We start from the raw sequence: 19,110 nt of genomic DNA, 5'->3' as shown, positions 1-19,110 counted from the left end.
GCAGGAACCGAGGGGAGCGGACGCTGCTCCAGTTCATCCCAGTGCCAGCCCGGGATGGACCCCTGTGAACCTGTTAAAGCTGCTGCTCACCCCCGGGTCCCCCACGGGAGCAGGGACACTGCAGCCACCCAGCTGTGCCACTACAGGTGGCTGTGGATGAACCTCTCTGGTTACTGGCACGGCTGCACCCTCTGGCACTGCAGCCACGGCACAGACCCCAGGAGAGAGGACAACCAGAGCCACAAAGGACACTGAGATGAGCGGTGGAGCTTGGGCCACACAGGACAGCCCTGTCCCTTGCCTGTCCCAGCCACTCCCTCAGCGCCAGCAACCCGGGGTCAGAAACACCAGCAGCAACGTGAGGCTGTGGGACGGGAACTGGAGCAGGGATGCCGAGCTCAGTGTCCTGCCCGGCTCCATCCCCCTGCCCGTGGGCACCCACCCGTGCAGACTGGTGCTCCTTTCCAAAGGCAAAGTCAAACTCCGGTTCTCCCCGCCAGCCAAGAGCATGCCTTAAAAAAAATTGATACTTCCCTGACTATTAATTAACCTGAACCACTTAAAACTGCCTTCAATTTGTCAGGTTTAACTGCCAGCTCCTCTCGGTAAATCAAGCGTCGCGTGCAGATGGAGGCTGCGCGTGCGAGGCGGCGAAGGAGGAGGCGGGGAGAGCACGGGGGAGAGGGGCACCCTGTGCCACGCTCGCCGTGCCGTCCCCTGAGAGCCCTGGGGATGATATTCACACCCCACAATTAGCCAGGGCACGGCATTAAACACGCCAGGCAGGCTGGAGCAGGCAGGGCAGCCAGCGGGGCTCGGAGCACCCCACACCGCAGCCTTCCCGGCTCCCCCCACGGCGCCCTTGTCGTGCAGCCAAGGCTGAATTGGAAAGCAATATGAATATTTATCTCTGACAGTGAAATCTCCCCGCTGCAGGGTATTAAGGCTTTATTAGTGTGTGGTTACCAGCCACGCTAAGCCAGCCCCCGCTCTCGCCTGGAGCGCAGAGAGATGACCTACAAGAGGCAGATGGCAAAGCCTTGGAGAGCCCCCGACGCCGGGACGTGCCTCCTGGAAAGGGGGCTGCGCACCCCGGTCCCACGCAGGGCGACACAGAGTCAAGGTTCCCCCCACCCAAGCCCCCTCCCAGCCCAGCACCAGCCCCTCCGAAACCCCTCCCCAGGCTGGGACCGTCCCCCCCGCCCTCGCAGCGCGCGCCTCTCGCCGCTTTGGGTTAAAACGCTGATGTATTCTCTCTATAGCAAAAGGAGTCCCAGGGGCTATAAAAACTCCCAGCAGGCTCCTGTCAGTCTCAGGTCATTAACTTTCTTTCATTGGGAGTTTGTTTACAGCCAGCCATAAATAGCGGCGCCCGCGCCGCTCGCTCGCTCGCCAGCGGGACAGGCTGGGATGGCATGGAATGGGACGGAACGGGATGGGGCTGCCTGCGCAGGGGGGCCCAGGACCCCGAGCTCCAAGGTGTGGGGTCCAGCACACACCTCTATCAACTTCTCCCGTGCCCCGCATTTCCCCGCACCCCATCCTGCTCAGCGCGGCGCTGCCCACGGCGCCGTGTGCCACGGAGCCACCTCAGCCCCGCAAATTGATGGGGTCACCTTGTGCGCAGCCTGAGGGAGCCGGAACGTGCCTGCGGCTCAGGCCTGGCCTTTCCTGGAGGAGGAGGAAGGAGGCAGCTGGCTGGAGCTGTCCCCGTGGGTGACCTGCCCCGAGTCCTGCCCCACACTCTCAGCCGGCTCAGCCCCTGCGCCCGTCACAGGCACCAACCTCAGTTCAGGACCTCGGCGTGTTTGGGGTGACCCGGTCCCAGGGCACAGAGCCCCGCGGGGACCCCAAGACCCCTCATCTCACCACTGCCTGCCCCTCAGAGCTCGGCTTTTCCAACAGCACAGACAGAAACACGAAATCGAGGGTGCCACTGGCACGGCTGGCCCGGCGCTCCTGCCAGGATGTTCCCCACACGTGGCTCCCCTGTGCCCAGGCACACACGGGACAATCTCAGAGCACCCACATCCTGCTGCCAACCCAGGACAGGCCCTACCCACGGCCCTGCCAGTGCCCCTAACACGGGGAGCTCACCCTGGACCCTGCTGATGCCTCCAGGCTGGGATCCAGCTGGATGCAGGTGCCCAGGGCTGGCACAGGTGCTCGGTGGCTTTATTTGCCACGGCTGTGAGAACCCACCCCACGTGAGCCCAGCTGGGGCTTCGGTGGTTCCACAGGTACCCCCAGCAAAGCCCCCGGCACTCCCTGCATGGGGGGCTGAACAAGAACCTCAGGATGGCACAGTCCCCTCGCTGGCACAGCCTGCTCTGTGTGTCACCCCCACGCTGGCACAGATGGCTGGCGTGGCGACTCGGTGGCACAGCCCCCTCATGCCTCATCCCAGGCTGCAGAGAGGGGTCCTGGGGGTCCGGCCGGCTCTGGCAGCAGCCAGGAGCCCACCTCGCGTTGTATTTCACGGGATGGCTGCGGGACCAGCCCAAGCACCAGCACCACACCAGTCTGCACGCTTGGGATGAGGGATTAAAACCCCACACTCACACGCGGCGACTTGTGCTCTTCCACCCAGCCCTAGGCGAGCAGGGACTTGCCAAAAATCCCAGCCTCATCCCCGCGGGTGCCCCGCATCTATGAAAATATCTGTATTTTAACCCATACATTCGCCCAACCTGTAATCAGAGCAACACAAATAGCCCCTGCTTCCCATGTAAATTAAAAACACCCATTAGGCAGATTTCAAAAGATGTCAGTAGGCTTATAATTATACACGACATCCTTCCGAGATAAAAGCGATTACCGGGGATGCAAATCACTTAGCAACCAATCAGTGCCCCCAGAGCGCGGAGCACTGACCAGCCATCCATTTTCGCCTCGTCCTTTTATTCCCTGCATCGAGCAAATACAAACACAGATAAAGAGAGGCACAATAGCTCTTGACACGCAAATAGGTTAACATAATAAAGCCAGCTTTAGCCGGCTCACTCGAGGGAGAAAAGCAATTCTCAGGCAAGCAGGAGGTAATAAAACAGGGCTTTTGTGTTCCTGGCTCCCATTCTCACCCCTGCGCCAGCTTTGCTGCATTAGCTGATAGGCATCGTGGTTTGATTGAATTACCTTTCATGAATATTAGCTTTTTGAGGAATGCGCAGGCAGAAGAGAAAGAAGAAATGTCTTATTTTTGCATGCAAGCGCCTGCTGCAGACGGACATGCGGCGGCACAGATGCCGGCGGGGGCCGGGAGAGGGGTCCCGGCAGGTGCAGCCCCCGGCCCACCCCGCCAGCTGCAGCATCCCCAGCCTTGGGGGGGGTCACACACAAACACACTCCCCTCCATCCCAGGAGGAGACACCACCAGCAAGGACCTTACCCAGGGACACGCATCCTGCTGTCCCCACGCGGAGCCGTGGGGCCGGGTGACTTCTGCCATCACCCTCCACGCTCAGGACCCCGCACCCCTGCCCGCGGTACCCCGGCAGCCGGAGGGGGACTGGGGTGGGCTGGCTCCCAGCGCACATTCCCGAGCCCGGCGCTCCCCGTGCCGCAGGATCAACACCGGAGAGGGAGCGGGGCTGCCCGGCCCCGCCGCAGATTTTTCCCGCACAAGTTGAGGCCACGCAGGAAAGCCGCTCCAGGCAAAAATTAACTCCGCCGCCTGGCAGGGATGAGAACGCCCGGCACTAATGCCGCACGCACGGCGGGGAGAGCTCGGGGAGAGCAGCGGGCACGGGGCACCATCCTCGTGGGGTCGTGGGACCGGGAGACCCTCGGTCCCAGAGGCAGAGCCCTTCCCCGGGCAGGGCAGCAGCCTGCAATTCAGAACCAGCCCCAGGAGGGAAGCGGCTCCTCCGCAGCCTGCTCAGGGATGGACGAATTTCAGGCTCAGATAAACCAGACAACCAGAGGGGCTAAAAAAACTAAGGTGACGTGGCCTCGGCAGCTTGGCAGCAGCCACTCATGTCCTCCTTCCATGGGCTTCCCTGCTCCAGCCCGAGGGCAAATATTCACACCGAGATATTCCAATTTTTAACGACACGCTTGGCTGAGACAGGGCCCAGCTCACAGCCGGCGCTGCTCCGGCATCAGGAACGTGCCCTGCTGGTACCGACCCTCAAACCGGCAGGAAAGCTGCTCCTGAAGCTGGGAAAACAAGCCGTGCTCCCACAGCCGGCGGGTGGCTTTCCCTTCCCCTGCTCTAAGCACAAGGTCAGCAGAAGGCACCGCGGCAAGAGCTTCTCTCTCCTTCCACCGCGGCTTCGAGGCCGCCCGACCCGACCGCACCCGGCTCACGCCAATCCACTCCTCAAAGTTTTATGGATCCTTCAATGCCTGGCAGGACGCCGGGTGCCCTCTGCCAGGGACATTTGCCACCTCACCCCCACACAGCACCACGGCCTGGGTGTCAGTTTTGCCGGCCAGGGTGCCACCAGAGCGATGCCCACATGTGCGGACACTGACCAGCGACATGTGCCCGGCACACCGGGCAGCCAAACCCCACCACAGGGGCACGAGAAGGTGCAAAACTGCCAAATCCCACTAAATTATTCCCAGAACGACGCTGGACGCTCCTTGTTGAGAGAGGGGCCACGTGGCTCTGTCCCCAAGCCTGCAGAGCCCCGCGGCCACTCTGCCCTCCACAGAAGCTCATCACCCAGCCGGGCAAGCTGCCTCTGAGCATCCCCAGCAGGAGGATGCACGCAGAAATAGATATAAAAATACATATATACACACATAAATCCGTATCAAAGACCTCCCTGCGGAGATCCCGACCACCAGAGCCGGGCAAACCACCGCTGCCCGACGCCAATGAATTCATCCCTTGCGGAACCACCAAGCACGGCTGGAAAACTTCGCCTCCGCCTCTCCTCGGAAATACCCCGCAGGGCCGGAGCCGAGCCCCGGCTGCAGCCGTGCCCTGCAGCGAGCTGTGCCGTGCCGCCGCCGGCTCGCTGCGTCCAGGCCCTGCCTCTCCAGCCATTAAATCTCCACGATGTGACGGCTCTCCCCGGAGCTGGATTGGGACGCCGGGGCTGAGCTGCTGGCACCGCCAACGCCTCATTTCTGCCGGGGACCGAGCCGGAGAGGCGGCACAGCCCCGCTCGTCCCCGGCTGGAGCCGGCGGCCGCTCCGGTGGATGCCCAGCCGCGCTGCCCAGGAGCTCTCGGGGACCACGATGCCTCGTCCCCGGCGAATCGTATTCCCAGCGCCGATAGTCCAGAAGATGCCACAGGGATGCTGCCTCCGCAGCGGAGCTTTTTCCAGAGGGGATTTTCCCCGGCAGAGCCTCCTGACCCGGCGGAGGCAGCCAGGGAGACGGGTGTTAAATAAACCATCGCTGGGTGGGTCCTTCTTCCCTCTCCTTTGTGACCGGCGGGATCCGCACCAGGCGCGGGGTCCATGGCGGGGTCCTGCTCTGCCACCACCCGCTCCGGTGTCGCGGTGGGATCGGGCTCTTTCCTGCCCGGGATGGAGGAAGAAAAAAACCTTTCTTTTTTTTTTTTTTTTTTTTCCCTCCCAGGCGAAAAGGAGGAGAAAAGGGTCGCAGCAAAGGCGGTAGCTCCCGGTCGGCTCCCGGTGGAAGTGTCTCAGCTTTCCTCCTGGAGGCACCCGTGGATATTTTATTTCCACTTATGAGTCAGGCGACCCAAAAAGCCATTAAAAAAAAAAAAAAATTAAAAAATCAAAAATCGGACGGAAAAAGAAAAAATAAAAAGAAAAACCAAAAAAACCCAAAAGTTGTTCCCGTTCCTCTTCGGTAGCGACGGGCGAGCCTGGCCCCGACACCGGCGTCTCCGCGGGCACCACCGGGCACCGCGCTGCGGCGGCACCGCCTCCGCTGAGCTCCGGGAGCCTGCGGAGCCCCCCGGTCCCCGCGCCCCGGCCCGGTAACCCCCCACCCCCCTCCCCCGACCTCCCCGGTGCCCGGACCCCCCGTTACCGTCAGAGCTGGATCCGGGCCGGCTGCGGGCGCTGCGTTGCGGGGCGCGCCGGGCCGCCCCCCCCGGGCCGCGCAGCAGCAGCGGCGGCGCCCGCCCGGCCCCGCGCCCCGCCGGCGGCCCGCCCCGCTCCGTGCGCGGCCAGCGTGCGGGTCCCGGCGCTCGGCCCCGGGTGGGGGGGAAAAGACCGGGTGTGGGGTGTAACGAAGAGCAAAAAATTATCCCGGGGTGGGGGGCAGGGAGGAAGAAAAAAAAATATATATATAAATAATAATAAATTAACCCCAAATCCACCCGGCGCGGCTGAGCTGGGGCGGCGCGGCGACCCCGCGGGGCATCACACCGCGGCTGCCCCGGTTCCCTTTGTGCGGCGGCGGTCGGTGCCCGGCGGGGCGGGGCGGGGGGGGGGGGGGGAGGGTGGTGGGTGTCGCGGGTGCGGGTGGGGGGAGCAGCGGCGGCGGTTCAGCGCTCCATGGCGGCGGCGGCGGCGGCGGCGGCGGCGGGCGGGGGTCGCGGCGGGGCGGGGCGGGGCGGGGGGCGCTGCGGGGCGGCCCCGGCTGGCGGCTCCCGCCCGGCGCGCGGCTGCGGCGGCTCTGAGCGCCCCGCGCGGGGCCCGGCGGCCGCACGCGGCTCGGCCCCGCCCCCGGCGCGTTGCCATGGACACGGCGCCGCGTCCTGCGCGGGAGTTACGGGGAGGGGGTAGGAGAGAGAAAAGGGGGCGGAGCGTCCCCGCCGGAGGTGCGCCCCCCTCGGCTTCGCCCGCCGAGCCCGGGCGTTCGCGGGAAAATCCGAACGGCGGGACTGCGCTTCCCGGCGTGCCCCGCGCGCCGCCGCCGCCGCGCCGCGGGGCTGTGGGGGGCCGTGAGGCCTCATGGGAGTTGTGGTTCCCGTGCGGGGGTGAGGGGAAGGTGGGGACCCCCGCGGGGGCGCCGAGGGGACGAGTGCGGAGATAACGGGGGGTGAGGGTTCAGCTGGGGACCCCGATGGCCGCGGCGACAGGCACCGCTGAGCCCGGTGCACTGTGAGGTCCAGTGGCTGAGGCTGCCTCCCCCCCCCCCCCCCCCCCCCCCCGCGTTAGCGCGAGTCATGGAATCCATTATTGCTTGCCCAAAATCCCTGCCACAGGTTTCTTTTTGCCACTTCACGCGTGCGAGGGTCTGTGGGAAGGGGGCAGGCCGTTCACTCTTGTCCGTAATGGTCTCACGTGGGCATGGGCAGGTCCAGAGCATCCCGTCAGCAGCCCAGTGTGAGCCTCCAGGGCTCATCACCTCCCTGCATCCTTCCTCCCTGGCTCCTGCCTCCCAGCACTGAGGTTTTGCCAGTTTCGGGGAGATCGGGCTTCTTACTGAGTTTTGTGGAGTTTTGAGTGGATCTGGCTCATTCTTGGGACCTCTCCACCTCCTCCACCCGTGGACACACCGGCAGATTTCCAGGCATCCATAATTAGGGGTGGGAGAGCTGACACCCAGGGCCCATTTTCCAAATATCGTGGAGCTGCTCCAGTCACCACTCCTGATCCGGTAGATGCTGAAGGTTGGGAAATTAAAATAATAGCTGGATCTGCTTTCAGGAGAGCGACTCCTCTGTGCAATTATAACACGTATTATCCTCCCTGTGAAAATAAATTATATTGAATAAATTCCCTCTCAGAGCAGGGCTATTCATACTGCTCATTTGTTTCAGTTCAAACATTTTTAGCTCATCTCTCTGGCAGGTTCTGGTGTAGTTTTATACCTTCTCTGCAGCTTATTTATCTGCTTCCCCGTGTTGCAATAGAGGCCAGCGATAAGGATAAAACCATTACAGATTTGCGAACAGCACTTAGATTTTTCAGAGATAATTTAATCAAAGCTATTAGGAATGCAGGAAGAAAGATTGCTCTTTATTCAGGGGGGAAAGAAAAGATATAAAAAGGATCCTTCATTCTTCTCAGAAAATGTTTTAGCCACCTGAAGTCACTCACAAGGACTTGAAAGGGTGATGGCGTCTTTGCCGGGGAAGAGATCCATCCCGGAATAGCAAACTTCAAAAGGTGGGTGTTTTGGCACTGCCTTCAAGGAGATACTATTAAGCAGTTCTGACCTCCCCATTTCCATCCTTTTTCTCCTTTTTTTTTTTTTTTTTTTTAAGACTTTACAGAGGAGAAACACTTTTGTGATTCAGGGAACCCGTGAATACTTTGCCGGAACATAAATTTCCCCCAGCGATGTTGGGAACACAAGGAGAGCCTTAATCTGCTAATGAATGAGCTCTGCAAAGTGAGACCGGCTCCGCTGCCACTTCCAGGGGGGATTGAATTGCAGGGAGGAAGCTGGAGGAGAGAGATTTTTAAAAGTCTTTCTGCTTTAGCACAAATAAATAATGCATCAGCACGTCTGGGGTGGCGGCGGGTGAGTCCCTCCCCTGAGGCACGGGGGAGCCCACCCGAAGTTTTCTATGCTCCCCAAAAAAAGGAATAATACAGGATTGTAGTGGCAGGACAACGGGAATGGTTTTAAACGGACAGTGAGTAGGTTTAGATTAAATGTGAGGAAGAAATTCTTATCTGTGATGGTGCTGAGACCCTGGCACAGACTGCCCAGAGAAGCTGTGGCTGCCCCATCCCTGGAGGTGCCCGGGGCCAGGTTGGACGGGGCTTGGAGCAACCTGGGATAGTGGAAGGTGTCCTGCCCATGGCAGGGAGTGGAACAAGATGAGCTTTAATGTCCCTCCCAACTCCAACCGTTCATTGATTCTCTTCTCTGATCCTGTGCTCTTTCAGATAACGATATCCCTTTAATTTAATATCGTTATTTTTGACCGGCGCTGGCAATTTGGAGCATGGAGCGTCTCCATCTCTCATCCTGACAAATGCACACTGTAATTCTTTGCCCAAAATGTCACTCTGCCCTGGCGATGCCTGGCCCTCGGAACGAGAAAGATTTCCCGGGGATTAAAACCGGGCCATTACTCTCTGCTTTAAATGCATTCAAGGTTCTGAAAGCCGTGTCTGCTCTTGTTCTTTCTGTACGAAAAGTTATTGACTTATCAAGGTTAAAATCCATTCCGTGCGGCCCAATAAAACAGGGATATCTCCGCATCCGTGCTGTCATTTGCAGGTCCGTTTTCATGGCAACAGGGCTCTTTTCTGCACATTAAACGGTTCAGTTGTGCAAAGTTCAGGCATTACATAAACACAGAGGTAACAACAACAACAACAACAAAAAAAAAAGCAAAAAAAAAAAAAAATCAATGAGCTCATAGGCATGGAAAGAGGAGATAGCATTGATTGGGGCCGCCGTCGATATTCGGGATCGCTGGCTCCTGCCCCGTGCGCAGCCCTCCCGTGCTGGCAGCGGGGACACAAAGGGATGAGGAAGGACACGGAAGGGGAAATGGCACCTTCACCTCCCTGCCAGCTCCTGCCTGTGTTTAATGTCACAGCAAGGGACTCAGGCAGGGATGCCCACACACCCCGCTGAGGTTTATCGGTGCCAGTGGAGCTGTCGTCGCTCCAGTGGGTCCTTCCCACGGCTGGTTTTGGTTCACAGCCCCACTTCCCATTCCCACTGAATCCTCAGAGGTTTCCCCCAGCTCCCAGCTGTTTCCAAATGCAGCACTCCAGGGCATGGGGGTCTAAGAGGTGGCTCCAGGCAAGGACAGGACCCATGGGGGAGACAAAGGCTGCCCCAGCAGCACCACGCTGAGGACACCGAGCGCTCCTGGGGTGCAGGGTGTTGGGGTGAAGAACTTTGATGCTGGTGGGAGCTTTTTTGCTTCCCAGTCAGAGGGGAGAGAGAGATTCCGGCGTTAAAATGCTCGTTAGAGGAGAGACACCAACATCTGTTGGGAAAGCAAACGGAGAGCAGAGTGAGATGGCCAGGGGCAGCCAGGCGTGAAGAGGAGGAGGAGGAAGGCAGGCAGGAGTGGGGGGGTCTCTCCAAGCTGCTGCTGGGGCACAGAGGATCTGCTGACCCTCGCCCTGGGCCAGTGCAGGGGCTCATTCCTGGATCCCAAACCACACCAGAAGGAGAGCAGGATTTGCCCACAGGGAAAAACCGGTCCTTTATGGGCCAAGGCCACAAGATCCCCAAGTGCTGTAGAGCTGGATCCCCAGGCTGGTAGAGCTGGATCCAGGGGGCACGGAGGGCACGGAGGGCACAGAGGGCACGGAGGGCAGGCGGCTGATCCAGGCTCAGAAAGCTCCTGTGTGGGCAAGGAGCTGCGCCCAGCAGCATCCTCCCTGCTGTCCCCCCAGGTGCCACAGTGCCATGGGCACGCAGGTGGAGCTGGGCAGCATTCAGGAGCAGCTGCCTCGGGTGCTGCAGGGTCAGCAAGGCAGAAGCTCCCGCGCTCTGCGCTTGCCTCCCCCCGGTTTATTTATAGATTCAGCAAGTTATTCAGCTGAAACAAATCCCCATCGCAGTCAGGTCCCAGTGGCCAGCGGCGCCTGCGTCCTCTCCCCGTGCGTCAGACAGCATTTTCTGGGGGGCACTGGCAGCCCCACAACACCCTGGCATCCACAGCGTGCCAGTTCCCAAGGCACGGGTGGTGAGACAAAAGCCACCCCGAGAGCAAGCCAGGATGGAGCATCCGTGGTGGGGGGATCAGGGTGTGGGGTGAGGGCTGGGATGGATGGGGTGAGGGGCTGGGGTCCAGCCTGTCCCCCCTCCCAGCCTCCAGCCCCCTCGACAGTGGTGCCGGGAGCGAGTGCTCGCCGCCAGCCCGAGTCTATTTTTATTCCCTGCTTAAAAATATCCCCGTCCGGGTCACTGGCACGTGATGGATCATGGTTTCTGCGACTCCCCTCAGGGTCTTCCCAGCTCCAACACAAGGAGCAGAGTCCAGGTGCCTGCAAGAGCCCCCTGCACCCTTCCATTCTGTAAAAGTACTGAGGAGACACTCTGTGGGGGCACAGAAACATCCACCTGCTCCTGGGGCTGGAGTGTGATGAGCAGCAGCCCCAGCCCTGCCCCAGCATGGCCCTGTGCCAGCTCTGTGTCCTGGCAGTGACCGGGAGCATCCCGAGGTCACCGTGTCCTCGCTCTCCGCTGTCACTGCCCTGCCGGCGGCCAAGCAGATCCCGTGACTTTTCCTTCCCTCCTGATGGTATTTTGTGAAAAATTCAACCTATTTCACCAAAATCTTGGGGGAAAGCCCTTGCGAGCGGGGCCGGGAGCGTGAGGAGGAGCCAGTTCCAGCCTGTGGAACATTTTCTATCCCTGTTAGTCCTGGAGCTCTGATGCCACCCGAGATACGGCGCTGACTGACAGGTGATTCGGTTTTATCTCGCCTGGGGACGTTCCACACCCAGCACGTGGCCGTCCCGCAGCCCCTTTGTGCTGGAGTGCTCAAAAGCATCACTGGGTGGAGGCAAGGCCAAGGGGCTTCAGGGGGGATCCCAGGCTCCAGCTGCAGAGGGGACCCCCCCATTACCCTCTAACCAGCCCCAAAAGCCTCGAGTGTGGTGTTTAACTGCATTTCTGGAGCAGCACTGGGATGTGCTGCCAGCCTGGATTACAGGGTGGTCCCTGCCAAGGGGGGCAGCCCCAGGAAGCTGAGGTATGGGAATGAAAGCAGAGCGAGCTGGAGATTCCCAGGAGATCTTCACCTTTAACTTATTTACTTCTTTCCCCTCCAAATCTGCTGACATTTGGAAAAGGGGAATTGTTGCAATTTGCTTGTTTCAGCAGGCTCCCCCTCTCCCCTGCACTGCTCCCAGCTCTGCCGGGCTGTCAGTGGCCCCAGCACCGTGGAAGGCACCGACTGTGGTGGGAGAAGGAAGGTGGATGATCCCTGAACCTTCCCCAGTGGGACAGAGCAGCGCCCAGGGCACCAAACAATGCCACAGAGCAGAACCAGAACCCCTGTGCCCCCCATCAGGGCTGCCAGGAGAGCTGGCACAGCCCCCAGGCCTTTCAGCCAGGGAAGCGCCCGATTCAATCCTCCTGACAGACAGGAATTTCAAATGATTTATTAAAAATGTATAGAGCCGGGTAGTCGGTGTCGCTGCTCTGATAAGAGCGTCGTCTCCCCTGGCAGCCGCCGGGTTTGTGTTCCCCTCACTCAGCCCGCTCCAGGGGGAAGGATCCTTCTACTTGCATATTAATTTTTGGCAAATTGCTGCAGGCAAACCCATCCAGGTTCCGTGAGGCTCTACAGCTGAGCCATGACCTCTGGAAGGCATTGTCGAGTCCCCTGCCCACACCTCTGCCTGCCTGGCCGTGGCAGGGGGGCCAGGACAGCACCAGGCTCAGCTCCTCCTGCCCCCTCTGCCCCTTTTGGCTCCTTGTGATCTGGGGGTCCCTTCCTGATGACCCACAGCACCCAGGGAAGATTAATGGAGATGTGGAGAGCACAAGGATCTCCATTCCCACCCGGTGTATTCCAGAGAAGGAGAAATGGGACATCTTGGCAGCTCTGCCATCCGTCCATGCCACCCCTGTCCCTGTGTCACCTGGCACTGGGACCTGCCTGTGTCCTCAGCAGGGTGTGCCCAAGCCCGTTGCCTCCTCAGGAGATGATCAATTTAAATCAGGATTTTATCCTGTTCTTTCGAACACAACTTTCTCTGCAGAACTCTGGTTTTCCCTGGAAGCCCAGCTGGCAGTGTTGGGCATTCCCAGCCCTGCTTGGGCTGAGATTGTTCCGTGGGACCATCCTCACCATCCTCACCATCCTCACCATCCTCACCATCCTCACCATCCTCACCATCCTCAGCTTGGGGCTGGGGCTGAGGCAGCCGGGTCTCGGTGACCCAGCCAGCACATCCGTCACCATCAGCACGGCTCCGCCTTTGTGCGACACCAGGACCGTGCAAATCAGGCTCTGTGTGCCCCCGAGCCGGGCTCTGCATGGAGCCAGCCCTGAAATCCCTCCTGGAAAAGGCACAGCACTCTTGGGCAAGAGCCTTGTTGTTCCAGGATAACGGGAGCCTGGCAGGGCTCCCACATGAGGGCTGCCAAGCCTAGAGGATTGGCAGGACCACCCCACCTCCTGTGGCATCTTGCTCTCAGATCCCATTCCCAAGCCTTGTTCCCAATATCCCTCTTCTGGCAGTCAGCTCCCAGCACCCAGCTCGCAGCACCCTGTCCGCAGGAACGTGCTCCCAACATCCTGCTCCCTGCATCCCGCCACTCACAGCCCGGTCACGCCACCCCCCTCTGCCAATTTTGAGGCCAATTATGGCTCAGAAACTAGCACGGTGCCCAGGTGTACAATCCCAATTAGGCTTTGCTCAAATCCAATTAACCACCGCTATAAGTTTTCCATTTTGGAGCAGGTTTCCGTGGGACGGCCGCTTTCCTGCTCGGAGCTGAGTGCCGGAGCTGCTGCCGAATCCTGGGGCTGCCCTTGTTTGGGAGGAACACTCCTGACCCTACCTCATCAGCCCCGGGTGTTTTCCCAGCCCTGAGTCCCTGTGGATGGTGCTGAGCACCGGGATGATCCCTGTCCCATCCCTGGGGACACACTGGGGACACCCACAACGGGCTGATGGCCACCATGGCGTGCTGGAGGCCTTGGCTCCTGCCGCATCCCACGGCAGCGGGGATCCCATGGGAAGAGGGAGGAGGTGGCAGCTCTGGATGGTGCCGGGCATCTCCGGGCTCTGGGGCCCCGCGCGTGGCCGAGCTTTCCGTGCCCTCCCGCCGCCGGCTTTGATCCGCACCACCCAAAGAGCAAAGGCAGCGCCTTTGTGCGCCGGGAGGCTTTGAAGTCTCCCAAAATGGGGCACAGGGGGGTGACTGGCCCCTCTCTGCCGGCCCAGCCCCACTTTCACTCCCGTTTTATTTCCTTCTTCCCAGCTAGGAGCCATCTCCGGCAATAAAACCTGCAAACTTTCCCCGGCCGGGGCTGGGGGCCGTGACACCTCACGGAACCCCCTGGGGGTCCCAGAATTCTCCCTCCCACCCTCTGCAGCCGCACTGATGTGTTCCCCCAGCACAGTGACTCCCCCAGGGACGCTGCCCCCGCTCTGGGTGGCAACAGGCAGGTCCTGCCCAGCGGGCGACGCTAATTATCTCTGTCCTTAATTCCCGTTTTTAATTTCCCATTCCAAGAGCGGCTCTTTTCCAGCTCCCCCCCCCCGTTTCCCTTTCGGTGGCTCCGCTGAGCCCCGGGAGGTTGAGCGGAGCCCGGCGGGGACGTGCGAGCCTGGGTTTTTCTGTGCGAAAAATGCGCATTGATCATTTCTGGGAATCAGGCTGTGTTTTTTACTCTGAAGCATCCATTATACACAGCTGCTTAATTGACGAGCGCTGCCGAGTCACCTCGGCTGCCGGAGTAAAGCAGCCTAAAAGCTCCAGCGCAGAGGAAGTCCGCGCTTTATAAATTGATTCGGTGGGGGAGAGAGAGAGAGAGAGAGAGAGAGAGAGAGTGAAAAAAAACATTAATTACAGATGCTTCTGTGGGCACTGTTTTATGGCAGCGAGACCAGGATGTGGGCAATTCTCCTAAATGTGCTGATTAGACAGCACTTCATGTCTGGGAGCACATTAAATGGGCTCTGTAAAGCTATTAAAGATGCAGCGCCATAAAGAATTGACAAGAACGAGCGGCAGCAGCGCAGCCCCGGGCTCTTGCCGGGCTCCAACCCAGCTCCTGCCCCACTCCTGCTTCAAGCTTCTCCCCGTTCCTGCTCCGGGCTTCTTCCAGCTCCTTGTCCCAGGTTCCCCAGATTCTGGAAACTCCCGCTGTCCAGCGGACAGACCCCTTGAGACCAAACAGAGTGAAAATCAAGGGGGTTTGGGTGCTGCTCTGCCTTCACCCCCAGATTTGCCCACCCTGGGGCAGGCAGGAGCTGGGGAGGAAGGATCCATCCGTGCCGTGGCTCCGGGATCCGCTCCCGGCAGGCCGGAGTGACCCCGGCGCGGTGGGCGCGGGGCCGGCCGGGCGTGCCATGTTAACACAGCGCAAATCAATTTGTCAGGACACAGCTCACCAATTAGCGCCGCCGGGATTATTACTCATTTGCGCACTGCGGGTTTCAGGGAATTAATCAGGGGCTCGCGGGTAGCCGGGACAGCCGGGGCGGGAAGGGTGATGCCAGCACCCGGCGCAGCCGATGGTGCCTGGAGCCGTGCCGGAGGCATCCAGGGTTTCCCTGGATCCAAGAGGATTTGGCCCTTGGAGGACACCCCAATATAACAACCATCCCCTTCCCTGGAGCCCCACATCCCCACCCACACCCCACCGGTGCCAGATCCTGGCTGGGGTGGGATGTGGAGCGGAAAGAAGTGAGCCCAAGGCAAAGCGACGCTTCCCACGTCATCACGGGGTGGTGACACGGAACGGTGTCACCCAGCAGCACCTGGTTTGGGGAGCAAGGGGGGCCTGGTCCTGGCATGGCACTGAGGGAAGCGGGTGCTGGTGCCAGGGGTTTTCAGCATCGAATGCGTCACCAGGCAGGATGGTGAGCAGGAAGGGAATCACAACGTGAGAGCAAACAGGACGGGAATTCACAATCTGGGCTATCAAGTGGAACACTGCTGGGCTGGGCTGTTCACTGCCGTGGGGTCGGAGCACCCCCAGATCCCACTCTCCAGCACAGGGACACTCACCATCCATGGGACCCTGTCCCTGCCCTGCTCAGGGGGGCATTGGATCCAGGTTCCCTGGGGGGCTCCCCAGGCCTTGCCCCGGCTGGGGGTCCCTGGGCTGCCTGGCTGTGGGAGCTGGGAGCTGTGTGCAGTGCCAGCTCCAGCCTGCCGTCCCTCTGATGGATAATCGATCCCTCCGAGCCGGGGAGAGACACCCTGTCCAAACGCATCAGGCTTGAAATGCCAACCTCCCTAATGCGATTTTACAATCTCCTATAATCGAGTGGCAGCCAAACTTCCCCTTCCCCGGGCTCCCCTCCCGTCGCAGGGCACGTGGATTGTGGCTGCATCCCCCTCCAAAGTCGTGTTCTCCGCGGGGGTAAACTCCCCTCTGGGATGAGATGTGGCCTCAGGGCCACCTTCTGCCAGCCCCCAGGACCGATGAACCTCTGCCCCAAAATATGTGCTGATGCACAGCCATCCCAAATCCACCTCCCCGGGGTCCCTGCAGCTGGCTGAGCACCCCTTGCCTTCCCAGCCCCCCAAATTTCAAATGAAGCCTTGAGCAGTGCCGTGGGTATTTGGGAGCCTTGTCCCCCACCACAGGCTCCACGACCCCTCCCGGGGCGCAGGGGAAGGTGCAGAGCTGTCACTGGTTGACAGCGCTGAGATCCCAACACCTTTTTTGTGGGAACAAAGCCACAGCAGTCCCTTGACCCCGTGTAAACCCCAAAGTCAGGCTGGGGGCTGCAGGGGGGTCTGGCAGGGCCATGAGGCTGAGCCTGCCGGGACCCCCAGCGCGGCTCAAGGTTAGTGCCAGTAATTAAGGGCTGGGATTTGCATGCAGCAAATGACTCCAGCTAATTACAGGTTTAAAAGGAAAATGATCGGAGAGAGGGTTGTTTGCAAAATTGGGGCACGGCGGAGGAAGGGAGGAGGAGGAGAAGGAGGAGGAGGAGGAGGAGGAAGGGACGCTCTGCTCGGCTCTGGAGGTCACCGGGCTGGCTGAGCCATCGCCCTGCACATCTGGGGACAGCACACCTGGGTGGGCGCAGCGGGAGCTGGCAGCGCTGCAGGGTTGGGCTGTCAGGTCAGTGAGCCCCGAGGGATGCAGAGTGACCCCCAGCTCTAGGGGTGCTCCTTTGGGGGCCCCCCAGCCCCAGGCCAGGCTCCCAGACCCCCCACACGCGGGCAGAGCATGGCCCTGTGGCCAACCCAACCCTCCCCACCCCCCTCCAAAAAAAAATAGCTACAAATGCCAAGGTGCTGAATTGATTCATTTAATTTTCCCTTCTCATTTGATCAAGAGCAGGGTGACATTTGGCAAAAGTTGCTGATGAGGGATTGAATGATTAATTGTCATGACAACCATTCCTGGTTAATGACAGGGATGAGATTGTGCCGGCATAAAAGCCGGAGAGTGGCCTTGAGTGCCGCGGCGCTAAATTACCAGGCATGTCACTGTTTGTGCTTTTGGTAAAACGTGGCCATGCGTTTCTAATGAGAGGTTAACTGTGTCCCCAAAGTAATTACAACTGATTGAAGAGGTAGTTAGTAATTAGAGGATTAACTGTAATGAGTCTCACCTGCAGCTGTTGCCATAGTTACAGTATTTTAGATGATCGGCGGTAAAATAGGACGAGGTGCTGGCAGAGGTGGTTCTGCCCCTTGGGGTATCCGGGGGGCTTGGGTGGGCTGGTGCCCCCCTGCACCCACTGCCCCACGGGGCATCCCGTGGGCTGGGCATGGAACTGCCAGGGAATCCCACCCCAAAGCCCCGGGACGCATGAGCAGAGCATCCCCCACGGCCCTGCCAGCCCTGGGCACTGGGGTGGAGCAGCAGGTGAGAGCCCCAGAGCTGGCTCTGCCAGCAGGAGATTTCCAAGGGGCAGGAAAGTCACCGAAAAAGCTTAAATCCTCAAATCCTGACAGCCAGGGCTGGCTCTTTCTGGGAGCTGGGAAAGGGGGAGAACAAGCAGGGACAGGGATGTCCCCAGAGCGTCCTCCAGGGTCCCCGAGCTCTGACTGCTCCAAGGTGCCACCTCCACTGAGAGTGTTCCAACTCTCCTGGCTCCCTGCTTTCACGGCCGACAATTTACAGGCCCATGTAAAACCTCCAAGTACAGTATCTTTAATTATTCCATCCATAAATGATAAGAGCCATTCATTTCAGGGCTCTCATTACGAATTTATACCCCTGTTTAATGTGCTCACTAACAGCAGACATCCCACAGCTCACGGAGAAATATTGAACAATCCTTTCTGGAAGAGCCGAGCGGATACCGCCGGAGCTATTTTGGACTCGGGAAGTGAGGTGGGCAAAGCAGGGAGGATTGGGCTTTAAAATGAAGAGTGAACCCCTCGCCCCAGGGAGGTTTGGGGGCTCCAAGGGCAGGCAGCTCAAAGCTTTTCATCCAGGCGCTTCCCAAGTGGAATTCTGCTGCTGGATTTTTTATCCTGGATGCGCTGGTGGTTGAAAGTGAGCTTCGTTTTGATATAAGTATAAAAATAGAGCTTCATATTTATATATATATGACTATAACTACGGGAAGGCTTTTGAGAAGGTTTAACTTGAAATTTAAAAAAAAAAAAAAAAAAGAAGAGAGAGAGAAATCCCAAATATTCACATTTCCCAGCAAACACCCTGAGTCGGTTTGACCTTTCGCAGTTTTTTTCCTGGATTATTTTCCAACACAAAACCCACGGTTGGAATGAACCCTTCCCACGCCGTTTTTTTGCCTTTGGGAGCTGCCACCCCCGTTGTTTCTTTTCCTGGGGACAGGGTGCACTTGCCCAGTTTTCAGCTTCCCAGGATTTCAAGGCTTTCCCCCTCCTGTCCTGCCCTGCTGGTGAAGTCCTGAGTCCCACAGCGATGGGGAAAAGGAGCGGGCATCATCCAGCCCCCAGCACCACATCCATCACCACGCTGGTGTTTTCCAGCCACCAGTGATGGAATCATGGAATCCCAGACCGGTTTGGGTGGGAAGGGACCTTAAAGCTCATCCAGTTCCACCCCCTGCCACAAGCTGGGACACCTTGCACTAGACCAGGTTGCTCCAAGCTTCTCCCCAAACTTTGTGCCAGGATGGGTCTTTATGGAGGCTTTCAAACCACTTCAGCTGAGCCTGGAGGGGAAACACACCACGTCTGCTGTAAATTGGCAATAAAAGACCCCAAATGTAACATAATTAATGGAAATATTGGCTCTCGGGTCTTGGGTTTTTTTTTTAACAAATCTTAAATTTAGAAGCTGCCAGGGCTCCTTTAAAGAGGAATTAATCGGAGGTGCTGTAATTGCCCGCGAGGAGTAGCCTCTGTGAGAGATAAGCTCATAATGAGCTGTCACTGCCGGGTGGCTTTGGAGTATGAACACCCAAATGAATAAACAGGGATAATTGGCTGTCCCCTCCCTCGGGAAGCTTTGCTGGTGCCTGCAATCCCTGCTGGAGCTGGAGCTCACTGGGTGCGATTCTCACTGGGGGGATGGAAGGAAGGATGGATGGATGGATGGATGGATGGATGAATGGATGCGTGGATAGGTGGATGGATGGATGGATGGATGCATGGATGGATGGATGGATGGATGGAGGGATGGAAGGATGGATGCGTGGATAGGTGGATGGATGGATGATGGATGA

General features: G+C 59.1%; 1 protein-coding gene across 1 annotated transcript in view; it reads right to left on the bottom strand.

Moving 5' to 3' along the window:
* FAM222A (family with sequence similarity 222 member A) overlaps nucleotides 1-5,975 on the bottom strand; it is a 28,697-nt gene extending 22,722 nt beyond the window's left edge. The window contains exon 1 of the mRNA XM_040081079.2: nucleotides 5,957-5,975. The gene's annotated coding sequence lies outside the window, so the exon portion shown is untranslated. The remainder of the gene's footprint in view (nucleotides 1-5,956) is intronic.
* Between the last annotated feature and the right edge of the window lie 13,135 nt (nucleotides 5,976-19,110).

The sequence above is a fragment of the Hirundo rustica genome, chromosome 17, assembly GCF_015227805.2.
Source record: "Hirundo rustica isolate bHirRus1 chromosome 17, bHirRus1.pri.v3, whole genome shotgun sequence".
NCBI classification, from domain to species: Eukaryota; Metazoa; Chordata; class Aves; order Passeriformes; family Hirundinidae; genus Hirundo; species Hirundo rustica.
The sequence above is the reverse complement of the archived record's forward strand: the minus strand, read 5'-3'. Positions and strand labels throughout refer to the sequence as shown.